The sequence below is a fragment of the Oncorhynchus keta genome, chromosome 17, assembly GCF_023373465.1.
Source record: "Oncorhynchus keta strain PuntledgeMale-10-30-2019 chromosome 17, Oket_V2, whole genome shotgun sequence".
Classification (NCBI taxonomy): domain Eukaryota; kingdom Metazoa; phylum Chordata; class Actinopteri; order Salmoniformes; family Salmonidae; genus Oncorhynchus; species Oncorhynchus keta.
Window position 1 is genome coordinate 43,475,384 of NC_068437.1, and position 14,933 is coordinate 43,490,316.

Consider the following 14,933-nt stretch of genomic DNA (forward strand, 5'->3'; position numbering starts at 1 on the left):
TTCCTCATACACATTGGTGTGGCTGGCGGGTGTTGTGTCAAGAAGCAGTGTGGGATGTGTTTCAGAGGATGCATGGCTCTCGACCTTCACCTCTCCCAAGTCCGAACAGGAGTTGCAGCAATGGGACAAGACTGTAACTACCAATTGTATACCATGAAATTGGGGAGATTTTTTCTTAATTATGAAATGATTACAAATATGAATAACATTCCATCCATCATCCTCTAATCTCTGTAGAAGAACCATCTAGTGAGATAGAGACTCTAAATTCTTGACATAGATAAATGGGCCAAGACAAACACAGAACTAAGTCTTTGCTAGGTAAAAGCCCACCTTATCTCAGTTCACTGGTCACCATAGCAGCAACAACCGCAGCACGCGCTCCAGCAGGTATATTTCACTGGTCACCCCCAACGCCAATTCCTACTTTGGCCGCCTTTCCTTCCAGTTCTCTGCTGCCAATGACTGGAACGAACTGCAAAAATCGCTGAAGCTGGGAGACTCTTATCCACCGGATGTGTACCAAACTCACTAAAAGTGGCAGTAATAAAGCCTCTCTTGAAAAAGCCAAACCTTGACCCAGAAAATATAAAAAACTATCAGTCTATATCGAATCTCCCATTCCTCTCAATTAAAAAAAACTTCCTGAAGACAAAAAATGTATACGAAATGCTTCACTCTGGTTTTAGACCCCATCATAGCACTGTGACTGCACTTGTGAAGGTGGTAAATTACCTTTTAATGGCATCAGACCGAGGATCTGCATCTGTCCTCATGCTCCTAGACCTTAGTGCTGCTTTTGATACCATCTATCACCACATTCTTTTGGAGAGATTGGAAACCAAAATTGGTCTACACGGACAAGTTCTGGCCTGGTTTAGAGCTTATCTGTCGGAAAGATATCAGTTTGTGTCTGTGGATGGTTTGTCCTCTGACAAATTAGCTGTAAATTTCGGTGTTTCTCAAGGTTCCGTTTTAGGACCACTATTGTTTTCACTATATATTTTACCTCTTGGGGATGTAATTCGCAAACATAATGTTAACTTTCACTGCTATGTGGATGACACACAGCTGTACATTTCAATGAAACATGGTGAAGCCCCAAAATTGCCCTCGCTGGAAGCCTGTGTTTCAGACATAAGAAGTGGATGGCTGCAAACATTCTACTTTTAAACTCGGACAAAACAGAGATGCTTGTTCTAGGTCCCAAGAAACAAAGAGAACTTCTGTTGAATCTGAAAATTAATCTTGATGGTTGTACAGTCGTCTCAAATAAAACTGTGAAGGACCTCGGCATTATTCTGGACCCTGATCTCTCTTTTGACAAACATATCAAGACCGTTACAAGGACAGATTTTTCCATCTACGTAACATTGCAAAAATCTGAACTTTTCTGTCCAGAAATGATGCAGAAAAATGTATCCCTGCTTTTGTTACTTCTAGGTTAGACTACTGCAATGCTCTACTTTCCAGCTACCCAGATAAACCACTAAATAAACTTCAGTTAGTGCTAAATATGGCTGCTAGAATCCTGACTAGAACCACAAAATTGGATCATATTACTCCTGTGTTAGCCTCCCTACACTGGCTTCCTGTTAAGGCAAGGGCTGATTTAAAGGTTTTACTGCTAACCTACAAAGCTTCACATGGGCTTGCTCCTACCCATCTTTCCGATTTGGTCCTGCTGTACATACCTACACGTACGCTACGGTCACAAGACACAGTCCTCCTAATTGTCCCTAGAATTTCTAAGCAAACAGCTGGAGGCAGGGCTTTCTCCGATACAGCTCCATTTTTATGAAATGGTCTGCCTATCCACGTGAGAGACAGAGACTCAGTCTCAACCTTTAAGTCTTTATTGAAGACTCATCTCTTCAGTAGGTCATATGATTGAGTGTAGTCTGGCCCAGGTGTGTGAAGTTGAACGGAAAATGCACTGGAGCAACGAACTGCCCTCGCTGTCTCTGCCTGGCGGGTTCCCCTCTCTCCACTGGGATTCTCTGCCTCTAACCCTATTACAAGGGCTGAGTCACTGGTGCGTCACTTGAGTGGGTTGAGTCACTGACGTGGTCTTCCTGTCTGGGTTGGCACCCCCCCTTGGGTTGTGCCGTGGTGGAGATCTTTGTGGTCTACTCAGCCTTGTCTCAGAATGGTAAGTTGGTGGTTGAAGATATCCCTCTAGTGGTGTGAGGGCTGTGCTTTGGCAAAGTGGGTGGGGTTATATCCAGCCAATTTGGCACTGTCCGGGGTATCATCAGATGGGGTCACAGTGTCTCCTGACCCCTCCTGTCTCAGCCCCCAGTATTTATGCTGCAGTTGTTTGTGTCGGGGGGCTAGGGTCAGTCTGTTATATCTGGAGTATTTATCCTGTCTTATCAGGTGTCCTCTTTGAATTTAAGTATGCTCTCTCTAATTCTCACATTCTTTCTTTTTCTCTGTCGGAGGACCTGAGCCCTAGGACCATGCCTTAGGACTACCTGGCATGATGACTCCTTGCTGTCCCCAGTATACCTGGCCGTGCTGCTGCTCCAGTTTCAACTGTTCTGCCTGCGGCTATGGAACCCTGACCTGTTTGCCGGATGTGCAACCTGTCCCAAACCTGCTGCTTTCAACTCTCTAGAGACAGCAGGAGCGGTAGAGATACTCTCAATGATCGGCTATGAAAAGCCAACTGACATTTACTCCTGAGATGCTCACCTGTTGCACCCTCGACAACTACTGTGATTATTATTATTTGACCATGCTGGTAATTTATGAACATTTGAACATCTTGGCCATGTTCTGTTATAATCTCCACCCGGCACAGCCAGAAGAGGACTGGCCACCCCTCATAACCTAGAGAGGAACCAGGCTTTTTCCTTTTTGGCCTTTCTAGGGAGTTTTCCCTAGCCACTGTGCTTCTACACCTCCATCGCTTGCTGTTTGGGGATTTAGGCCGGGTTTCTGTACAGCACTTTGAGATATCAGATGATCTAAGGAGGCTATATAAATACATTTGATTTATCTCCCTCACTAACTTCAAGAATAAGCTGTCAGAGCAGCTCGCAGATCATTGCAGCTGTACATAGCCCATTTGTAAATAGCCCATCCAACTACCTCATCCCCATATTGTATTTATTTTGCTCCTTTGCACCCCAGTATCTCTACTTGCACAGTCATCTTCTGCACATCTCACTCCAATGTTTAATTGCTATATCGTAATTACCTCGCCACTATGGTCTATTTTATTGCCTTACCTCACTTATCTTTCCTCATTTGCACACACTGTATATATACTTTTTTCCCTACTGTATTATTGACTGTATGTTTGTTTATTCCATGTGTAACTCTGTGTTGTTGTATGTGTCGAACTGCTTTGCTTTATCTTGGCCAGTTCGCAATTGTAAATGAGAACTTGTTCTCAACTAGCCTACCTGGTTAAATAAAGGTGAAATACAACATTTTTTATTTGATTTTATAAAATTGTAACAGGTCATCGTTCAGGCAGAACCCCCATCTGAGCTGGGAGGGGAGCTAGTTGTTTTAGGGATCATATTCCTAGCTAAAGAACTCCAACTTTAACTGGAAAACAACAAAGCTGCATGGAAAAACCATCAAACTATGTCCCACAGTATTGTTTCCCTCCCGCAATCACTCACCACTCAACACTCTTCTGCTCTGCTGAAAGCTTTAGCTTGATTTGCCTTGACAGGCGATGGTCATATAACTTGTTCACAACTTGTAAACAATGTTCACTTCAACCTCTTTTTGGCTTCCGGCTAACTCTGTGCTGCCTGTTTACCATGGAGCTTTAAATCTTTTGTCAAGCAGGGAGAAAGTAAAAGTCCTGGCCTGGTAGAGGTCGCTCACCTTTGTCTGATGAACTCTCATCACAGTTAGCGGGGAAGCACACAGGTTGAAGAATGTCACTGGTGGACCCCAGAATCAATAACTTAAGTAATATGTTTGTTATTAAAAAGATTAGACATTTCAGCATAGACTTTGGTTTACTTGTAACTAAAGCATGGATGTTCAATGATTTCCATACAGAACATATCCAGGCAATGCATAGCAGTCCAAATGCCATGCAAACGTAAAATCCTGCAGAAATAAAATAGCATTTACGGTCATCCTGAGGGGGAAGTTGCTAAACAATTGCAATATCTGTTTATGCATTTGGCCTGAGTCCTGGGAGGGTATGTCATCTCAAAGGCATACAATCGCATACTGTTTCACATGGGGCTGGGGAGTGGCATAAAACAGAGGCCAGGACAAATAATGGGCCTTATCCATTTGTCTGAGCACATGATCCTCAGAGCACAGCCCAGCTGACTGCCGCCCGACACACTCATTACCAAGAGGAATTTACACTCTGGAGCTGTGGGACTGCCAATGTGTTGTCTTGAATTTCTACCCATACAGTATATTAAAAATGGGCAATCTGCAGTAGCTACATGCATTTTTGGACTTATAAATTAATGATATGTACTGATTTGATTCTTAAAAAATAACTGCCTCATGAGCTTAGGTCCACAGACGATGCAATCTCAACCACACTGCACACTGCCCTAACCCATCTGGACAAGAGGAATACCTATGTGAGAATGCTGTTCATCGACTACAGCTCGGCATTCAACACCATAGTACCCTCCAAGCTCGTCATCAAGCTCGAGACCCTGGGTCTCGACCCCGCCCTGTGCAACTGGGTACTGGACTTCCTGACGGGCCGCCCCCAGGTGGTGAGGGTAGGTAACAACATCTCCTCCCCTCTGATTCTCAACACTGGGGCCCCACAAGGGTGCGTTCTGAGCCCTCTCCTGTACTCCCTGTTCACCCACGACTGCGTGGCCACGCACGCCTCCAACTCAATCATCAAGTTTGCGGACGACACAACAGTGGTAGGCTTGATTACCAACAACGACGAGACGGCGAGGTGAGGGCCCTCGGAGTGTGGTGTCAGGAAAATAACCTCACACTCAACGTCAACAAAACTAATGAGATGATTGTGGACTTCAGGAAACAGCAGAGGGAACACCCCCCTATCCACATCGATGGAACAGTAGTGGAGAGGGTAGCAAGTTTTAAGTTCCTCGGCATACACATCACAGACAAACTGAATTGGTCCACTCACACAGACAGCATCGTGAAGGCGCAGCAGCGCCTCTTCAACCTCAGGAGGCTGAAGAAATTCGGCTTGTCACCAAAAGCACTCACAAACTTCTACAGATGCACAATCGAGAGCATCCTGGCGGGCTGTATCACCGCCTGGTACGGCAACTGCTCCGCCCTCAACCGTAAGGCTCTCCAGAGGGTAGTGAGGTCTGCACAACGCATCACCGGGGGCAAACTACCTGCCCTCCAGGACACCTACACCACCCGATGTTACAGGAAGGCCATAAAGATCATCAAGGACATCAACCACCCGAGCCACTGCCTGTTCACCCCGCTATCATCCAGAAGGCGAGGTCAGTACAGGTGCATCAAAGCTGGGACCGAGAGACTGAAAAACAGCTTCTATCTCAAGGCCATCAGACTGTTAAACAGCCACCACTAACATTGAGTGGCCGCTGCCAACACACTGACACTGACTCAACTCCAGCCACTTTAATAATGGGAATTGATGGGAATGATGTAAATATATCACTAGCCACTTTAAACAATGCTACCTTATATAATGTTACTTACCCTACATTATTCATCTCATATGCATACGTATATACTGTACTCTATATCATCGACTGCATCCTTATGTAATACATGTATCACTAGCCACTTTAACTATGCCACTTTGTTTACATACTCATCTTATATGTATATACTGTACTCGATACCATCTACTGTATCTTGCCTATGCTGCTCTGTACCATCACTCATTCATATATCATTATGTACATATTCTTTATCTCCTTACACTGTGTATAAGACAGTAGTTTAGGAATTGTTAGTTAGATTACTTGTTGGTTATTACTGCACTGTCGGAACTAGAAGCACAAGCATTTCGCTACACTCGCATTAACATCTGCTAACCATGTGTATGTGACAAATAAAAATTTGATTTGATTTGAGCTTAATTCAACTGTCGTACCGCATCAGAACACACAATATAAACGTGTTTTACTGTACTGTGAACAAAGTAAATGCAAACAAACACTGTATAGCCTCAAAACATGGTTAGAACTAAATTGTGATGTCAAGGATGATCAGTTCTTGCATCCATAGCTCTGTCTATGAATTTGAGTGGTTCCATTTCTTCAGTCCCATCCCTCAGCTTTGTAGCAAATCAGTGCTTTGTTATCGTTTCAACTGTTGATTGCCGCTTTAAGTGTGTTTTTTTCTATGTAATAACACAGCAGATGCCTTTCACTAGCTTGTCTGTTTCTTTATCTTCTCCACCTCAAAACAGTAGTGTCCAACACCATACATAGGCTACCCAGAGGTCTGTCCACTAGTATCATTCATTGAGTGAACTCTGGTAGAACATTCCTTGAAGGGAGCCCTAAGCAGAGCAGCAACAGCTGCAAAATTATATATAATAACTAGAGCCCGACTGATTTATCGGTTTACCACTATTAAAATCAGCCGATATTGGCTTTTTAACGCCATATTGGTCGATAACGCCACGGTAACCAATATTCAATAAATAGAATGAAAAAAGGAAATTGCATGCTTATCTGAACACACCATTCTCATGATGTGTCATTATTGTCACAATGTATGAAATCAACATCTGAAGCATAGGTATTGTACAGTCACTCTTTTGGATGGCAATTTATGAGAACTCAGTGTGGGAAAAAAAATCTGCTGTAAAACAGTTTATCGGCAGATACATTAGTATCGGTACGTTTCCCCCCCAAAAAAAAAAAAATCGGAATCGGTATCGGACCCCAAAAAACATATCGGTCAGGCTAAAATCAACACAAGAAATGATCTTCCCTGTGATTTTTCAAGCCCTCCTGCGAGTAGTAAGCTTTCTCCGCTCTCTGACATCCAGTATCTGACTGAGGATTACGTTGTGTAGACGACTCACAATGCCATAGCCGTGTGAGTTGACAGAATAATTCTGTTTGATCCTCAGAGTATAATGCCCTGATCTGCTACTATGGTTGTCTTTTCTTCCTCATTCTGTGACTAGTATAGCACGATATAATGCTATACTATACATGCAAACTCTGCTTTGAATATTCTTTGTATGTTGGAAATAACTAGTATTTCCTCACATTAATTTAAACTCCAAATAGAAAACTAATAATTATAATAATAAATGAAATGTTCAATTGTAAGGCAACCAGCTGCAACAGGCTGGTGAGTTTACTCAACATGTGGGCATATACTGTAGCTGAATCAACATACATTGTCAATTGAATTGTATGTTCACTCAACTTTGAATTGATGGTTAAGTGAACATACAATTCAACTTGAGAATTTATTCTACCTTTTTTGCATATATCTTAGTGTAAAATGTACATCTTTATGACAATACATTACATAAATCATAAGGCCTTTCTTTGAGGGCCTAGTTACACCCTAACACAGTGGTCTGAAACTCCTGGCTTACAGGCCACATCAAGCCTGCAAGTCACATTATGCTGGCTTGCAAAGTGATATGTAATTCTTATTGGAATCCAGCCAGAGTGAGGATATGCAACAATAGGAACCTTTAATCACCCACAACCTACAAGGAGAAGGACTGTCATAAAATTGAGACTACCTAAATCATATAAACTGGAACAGCTATCTCAGTAACAAGTGCAAAAAGTCCAAATACAAAAAAATTGGATTAGTTTAGAAAAATGTATGTTATTTATGTTTGTGTAGCATAAGATTAATAAACCAATCAATGTACAAGCAAGAACACAGGTATTTAAACAAACTATTCTGAAAACCATCCTGCAATAGAGCATGCTGGGAAGTATGATAATGATGGGGGTTGTTTTGAGTGGTTTTGAGCAAACATTCATTTGTAATATTACTTAACAAGCTTTTTCAAATTCACCTCACTTCAACCAGAGTTTGTTGAATAAACAAACTTGAACACATTAGCTTAAATTATTGTCCTTTTGAAGTCCATTAAACTCACAGAATAACACTGATTAAGCAACTTTGCAAGCCAGCATAATGTGACTTGCAGGCTTGATGTGGCCTGTAAGCCAGGAGTTTTTTTTACAGTATTTTTACAGTGCAATCAAATAAGTTATTGATGAATCAAGTGTTTCTTGAATAGATTAAGAATGAGGGGCCTGCCGAGTGTCGCAGTGGTCTAAGGCACTGCATCACAGTGCTAGCTGTGCCACGAGAGAACCTGGTTTGAGTCCAGTCTCTGTCGCAGCCGGCTGCAACCGGGAGACCCATGGGGGGGGGGGCGCACAATTGGCCCAGCGTCGTCCGGGTTAGGGGAGGGTTTGGCTGGCAGGGATGTTCCTGTCCCATCACACACTAGTGACTCCTGTGGCGGGCTGGGCGCAATGCACACTGACGTGGTCGCCAGGTGTACAGTGTTTTCTCCGACACATTGGTGTGGCTGGCGGGTGTTGCGGGTGTTGTGTCAAGAAGCAGTGTGGCTTGGGTGGGATGTGTTTCAGAAGACGCACGGCTCTCGACCTTCACCTCTCCCAAGTCTGTACGGGAGTTGCAGCGATGGGACAGGACTGTAACTACCAATTGGGGAGAAAAAAAATCTATACAATTAAAAATGTAAAACAGAATGCAACAAGCACCCTCTCTCTGTGATAACAACAGTATTGTGAATGATACTGAACAAAAATATAAACGCAACATGTAAAGTGTTGGTCCCATGTTTGAGCTGAAATAAAATATCCCTGTAATTTTCCATATGCACAAAAAGCTTATTTATCTTAAATTTTGTGCACAAATTTGTTTACATCCCTGTTACTGAACATTTCTCCTTTGCCAAGATAATCCATTCCCCTGACAGATGTGGCATATCAAGGTGCTGATTAAAACAGCATGATAACTATGCAGGTGCACCATGTGCTGGGGACACAATGCCACAGATGCATCAGGTTTTGAACGAGGATTTGCGTGCTGACTCCACCAGAGCTTTAACAAGAGAACTGAATGATAAATTCTCTGCCACAAGCCTCCTTCAACGTTGTTTTAGAGAATTTGGCAGGACGTCCAACCAGCCTCACAACCGCAGACCACGTACGTGTATAGTGTTGTGTGGGCGAGTGAATATACTGATGTCAACGTTAGTCAACCATAGTGCCCTATGGTGGCTGTGGGGTTATGGTATGGGCAGGCATAAGCTATGGACAACAAACACAATTTAATTTTATCATCAATTTGCATGTACAGAGATACTGTGATGAGATCCTGAAGCCAATTGTTGTACCATTAACCTGCCGCCATCACCTCATGTTTCAGTATTATAATGCATGGCCCCATGTCGCTAGGATCTGTACACAGTTCCTGGAAGCTGAAAATGTTCCAGTTCTTCCATGGCCTGCATATTCACCAGACATGTCACCTATTGCGCATGTTTGGGATGCTCTAGATTGACGTGTACACCAGTGTGTTCCAGTTCCCGCCAATATCCAGCAACTTCGCACAGCCATTTCAGGAGTGGGACAACATTCCACAGGCCACAATCAACAGCCTGATCAACTCTATGCAAAGAAGATGTGTCACGCTGCATGAGGCAAATGGTGGTCACACAATGGCGTCGGAGGGGATGGCTACCATTTTACGAGCTCCTAACCAACTTTGCTTTTTTTTTTTTTTCACATTGTTTGTAACTTATTTTTGTACTTATTTTGTACATAATGTTGCTGCTACCGTCTCTTATGACCGAAAAGAGCTTCTGGATATCAGAACAGCGATTACGCACCTCGAACTGGACAAAGATTTCTTCTTTAATGAGTCTGACCCGAAGGATATACTGCTTTCTGAGACCAGGCCCAAATCACTGTCATTTGCGTGAAGAAAGAGAGAGAAAAAGGCGGAGGAGTTCGGGCTGCCTTCAGAGAAGGCAAGTCAGTAAATCTACACTACCATCCTTACTATTGGCCAATCAATGGGAAACAAAATGGCATACGATTAAGACTATCCTACCAACGGGACATTAAAACCTGTAATATCTTATGTTTCACTGAATCATGGCTGAATGACGACATGGATAATATAGAGCTGGCTGGGTTTTCCATGCATCGGCAGGACAGAGAAGCTATGTCTAGTAAGATGATGGGCAGGGTTGTGTGTCTATTTGTCAATAACAGCTGATACACAACGTATAATATTAAAGAAGTCTCTAGGTATTGCTCGCCTGAGGTAGAGTACCTCATGATACGCTGTAGCCAACACTATCTACCGAGAGTGTTCTCATCTGTATTATTCGAAGCAGTCTACTTACCAACACAAACCAATGCTGGCACTAAAATCGCACTCAACCAACTCTATAAGGCCATAAGCAAACAAGAAAATGCTCATCCAGAAGCGGCGCTCCTAGTGGCTGGGGACATTAATGCAGGCAGACTTAAATCAGTTTTACCTCATTTCTACCAACATGTAACATGAGCAGCCAGAGAACAAAACAACTCTAGACCACCTTTACTCTACACATAGAGATGCATAGAAATCTCTCCCTCGCCCTCCATTTGGAAAATCTGACTATAATTCTATCCTCCTGATTGTTGCTTACAAGTAAAAACTAAAACAGGAAGTACCAGTGACTCGCTCAATACGGAAATGGTCAGATGACGCGGATGCTACGCTACAGGACTGTTTTGCTAGCACAGACTGGAATATGTTCCGGGATTCATCCAATGGCACTGAGGAGTACACCACCCCAGTCCCCACAGTACGTACAGTTGAAGTCGGAAGTTTACATACACCTTAGCCAAATACATTTAAACTCAGTTTTTCACAATTCCTGACATTTAATCCTAATTACAATTCCCTGTCTTAGGTCAGTTAGAGAATGTGAATGTCAGAATAAAATGTCAGAATAATAGGAGAGAATGATTTCAGCTATTATTTCTTTCATCACATTCCCAGTGCGTCAGAAGTTCACATACACTCAATTAGTATTTGGTAGCATTGCCATTATATTGTTTAACTTGGGTCAAACATTTTGGATAGCCTTCCACAAGCTTCCCACAATGACTTGGGTAAATTTTGGCCCATTCCTCCTGACAGAGCTGGTGTAACTGAGTCATAGGCCTCCTTGTTTGCACACACTTTTTCAGTTCTGCCCACACATTTTCTATAGGATTGAGGTCAGGGCTTTGTGATGGCCACTCCAATACCTTGACTTTGTTGTCCTTAAGCCATTTTACCACAACTTTGGAAGTATGCTTGGTGTCATTGTCCATTTGGAAGACCCATTTGCGACCAAGCTTTAACTTCCTGACTGATGTCTTGAGATGTTGCTTCAATATATCCACATAATTTTCTTTCCTCATGATGCCATCTATTTTGTGAAGTGCACCAGTCCCTCCTGCAGCAAAGCACCCTCACAACATGATGCTGCCACCCCCACAACATGATGCTGCCACCCCCATGCTTCCCCCTTTTTCCTCCAAACATAACGATGGTCATTATGGCCAAACAGTTCTATCTTTGTTTCATCAGACCAGAGGACATTTCTCCAAAAAGTACAATCTTTGTCCCCATGTGCAGCTGCAAACCATAGTCTGGCTTTTTATGGCAGTTTTTGAGCAGTGGCTTTTTCCATGCCGAGTGGCCTTTCAAGATATGTTGATATAGGACTCGTTTTATTGTGGATATAGATAATTTTGTACCTGTTTCCTCCAGCATCTTCACAAGGTCCTTTGCTGTTGTTCTGGGATTGATTTGCACTTTTTGCACCAAAGTACGTTCATCTCTAGGAGACAGAACAAGTCTGATTCCTGAGCGGTATGACGGCTGCGTGGTCCCATGCTGTTAATACTTGCGTACTACTGTTTGTACAGATGAACGTGGTACCTTCAGGCGTTTGGAAACTGCTCCCAAGGATGAACTAGACTTGTGGAGGTCTATGATTTTTTTCTGAGGTCTTGGTGTAACAGAATAACTTTACGTCCGTCCCCTCGCCCATACCCGGGCGCGAACCAGGGACCCTCTGCACACATCGACAACAGTCACCCTCGAAGCATCGTTACCCATCGCTCCACAAAAGCCGCAGAGCAAGGGGAACTACTACTTCAAGGTCTCAGAGCAAGTGACGTAACCGATTGAAACGCTATTTAGCACGCACCACCAACTAAGCTAGCCGTTTCACATCCGTTACATTGGCTGATTTCTTTTGATTTTCCCATTATGTCAAGCAAAGAGGCACTGAGTTTGAAGGTAGGCCTTGAAATACATCCACAGGTACACCTCCAATTGATTCAAATGATGTCAATTAGCCTATCAGAAGCTTCTAAAGCCATTACATACTTTTCTGGAATTTTACAAGCTGTTTAAAAGGCACAGTCAACTTAGTGTATGTAAAATTCTGACCCACTGGAATTGTGATAGATGTCCTAACCGACTTGCCAAAACTATAGTTTGTCAATAAGAAATTTGCGGAGTGGTTGAAAAACAAGTTTTAATGACTCCAACTAAAGTGTATGTAAACTTCAGACTTCAACTGTACATCACTGGGGCCAAGCTTCCTGCCAATCCAGGACCTATATACTAGGCGGTGTCAGAGGAAGGCCCCAAAGACTCCAGTCACCCAAGTCATAGAATGTTCTCTCTGCTACCGCACGGCAAGCGGTACCGGAGCGTCAAGTCTAGGACCAAAAGGCTCCTTAACAGCTTCTACCCTCAAGCCATACGACTGCTGAACAATTAATCAAATGGCCAACCAGACTATTTCCATTGACACCCCTCCCCTCTTCATTTGTTTTTACACTGCTGGTACTCACTGTTTATTTTCTATGCATAATCACTTTAACCATACCTACATGTACAAATGACCTCAACTAACCTGTACCTGGCAGGTAGCCTGGCAGGTAGGACGCATTGTGGCATTAACCGAAAGGTTGCTAGATCAAATCCCGAGCTGATAAGGTAAAAATCTGTCGTTCTGCCCCTGAGCAAGGCAGTTAACCCACTGTTCCCTGGGTGCCGATGACTTGTATGTTGATTAAGCAGGCCCCCCACACCTCTCTAATTCAGAGGGGTTGGGTTAAATGCAGAAGACAGTTTTCAGTTGAATGCATTCAGTTGTACAACTGACTAGGTATCCCCTTACACATTGACTTGGTACTGGTACTCCCTGTATACAGCCTTGTTATTTTATTGTGTTACTTTTTATTTTTATGTATTTTTAAAACTCTTTCTTGAACTGCATTGTTGGTTAAGGGCTTGTAAGTAAGCATTTTACTGTTGTTTTCGGCGCAAGTGACAAATAAAAGTTGATTTGATTTGACTGGTTCTGAACCACGCCCCTACTTTTTTTAAAGGTATCTGTGATCAGCAGATGCATATCTGTATTCCCACTCATGTGAAATCGATAGATTAGGGCCTAATGAATTTATTTCAATTGATTTATTTCCTTATATGAACTGTAACACAGTAAAATCTTTGAAATTGTTGCATGTTGCACTTACATTTTTGTTCAGTATAATTTGGAGACTAATGAACCACTGGTGTTCAGAGGTAATTCTATTCAGATGAATGCGACCTGGGCTACTTCGGATGAGCATGGTTACAGAATACATTGTATCCTGGGTGCAAGTCCCCTCCAACTCTTCGTCCATATTCAAGACACTCAAGCATTTCTGGTCTATGAATCATCTTCGCTGTTTGATGGCAAGCACACACAGCTGGGTGCACTACAGCCGTGATACTTACAAATTACCATATCATACACAGCAAGAAATATTTAGCTGCTTGTCATGCAGTCCATAATTGATAGTCTGCAATTAAACTCGGGTGAGTAGGCTGCAATATCATTTAACACATCATAGGCTACTATAGCCTACCCTGAAAACAACAAAACTGCATTTCATCAACAGAAACCCCTGCAAACCATTAAAAAGCAGGGAATTGCTTTGTGTGCATTCAATGTAGGCCATTTTCTCCTCATAATTCTTACATAAATTGTATACATACATAAACTGAAAACCATATCGTTTTACTACTAAGTGTGAAAGCAACTGCAACAAAAACTAATTGAGTTAAACAACCACTACTACTTTATTTCAATAAAGCTACATGCCAAGTGCTTAGATACTTGTGGAATGCTGAGAAACTGTTGAAACCACATACTGTACACAACTGCATTGTCATGTTCAGACAAGTTTTATTCTGTCACTTTCCCAGCGCTCATCCACCTGTTCTGTAAGCAAATCAGTGTATTGAACATACTTGGGGGAAAAAGAATAGTATAGAACAATTAAAATTGTGTTTATTCACAAAGCCGCCGTACATTCGGCTACAGATAGGCTTTAAATCGTATCTACTTATATTATGAATACCTGCGAGTAGGATACAAACTTTACTAAGTAAATAATAATAAGAAAACAAGTGTCTCGGCATTACCTATAATATCCTCGACTTCGGAGACTTGCTCTCCAGCGCGTATTCCTTCCCTGCAACTTGCAAAATACACTATTGACCACCTTGGATTTAAAATGGTCCTTGGCACTGTAAGTGGTGTCTTCAGTGATGGGATGCTCCGCGCATTGACCGACTGTGCCTTTGCGCTGCCAACGCCATAAGTGTGTTCATCATAAAGCCTCTCCACCAATCACCTATCGTGTGACTCTAAGGGTGTGCCATCCCATCAAACTACACAGCCCATGTGCGCTAGCTACTCATCATTCCCAATACGTGAACAAGACGAAATGTAAACTCAAATCTGCAACACATTATTGTAATCACGTGTAATAAATATATTACAACTCATCACATCTTCTTTATGCTATTTGTGTACACATAAATACACTTTTTTTTGGGGGGTCCCATTGACCGGTGCACATTTTTATCTCACTTGGTTGAGTCTG

At 42.6% G+C, this 14,933-nt stretch overlaps 1 protein-coding gene across 8 annotated transcripts in view; it reads right to left on the reverse strand.

The window, feature by feature from the left end:
- Positions 1–14,883, reverse strand: part of ppfibp2b (PPFIA binding protein 2b) — a 95,944-nt gene extending 81,061 nt beyond the window's left edge. For all 8 annotated transcript variants that reach the window (XM_052466124.1, XM_052466120.1, XM_052466119.1 and 5 more), the window contains exon 1: positions 14,470–14,883. The gene's annotated coding sequence lies outside the window, so the exon portion shown is untranslated. The remainder of the gene's footprint in view (positions 1–14,469) is intronic.
- Between the last annotated feature and the right edge of the window lie 50 nt (positions 14,884–14,933).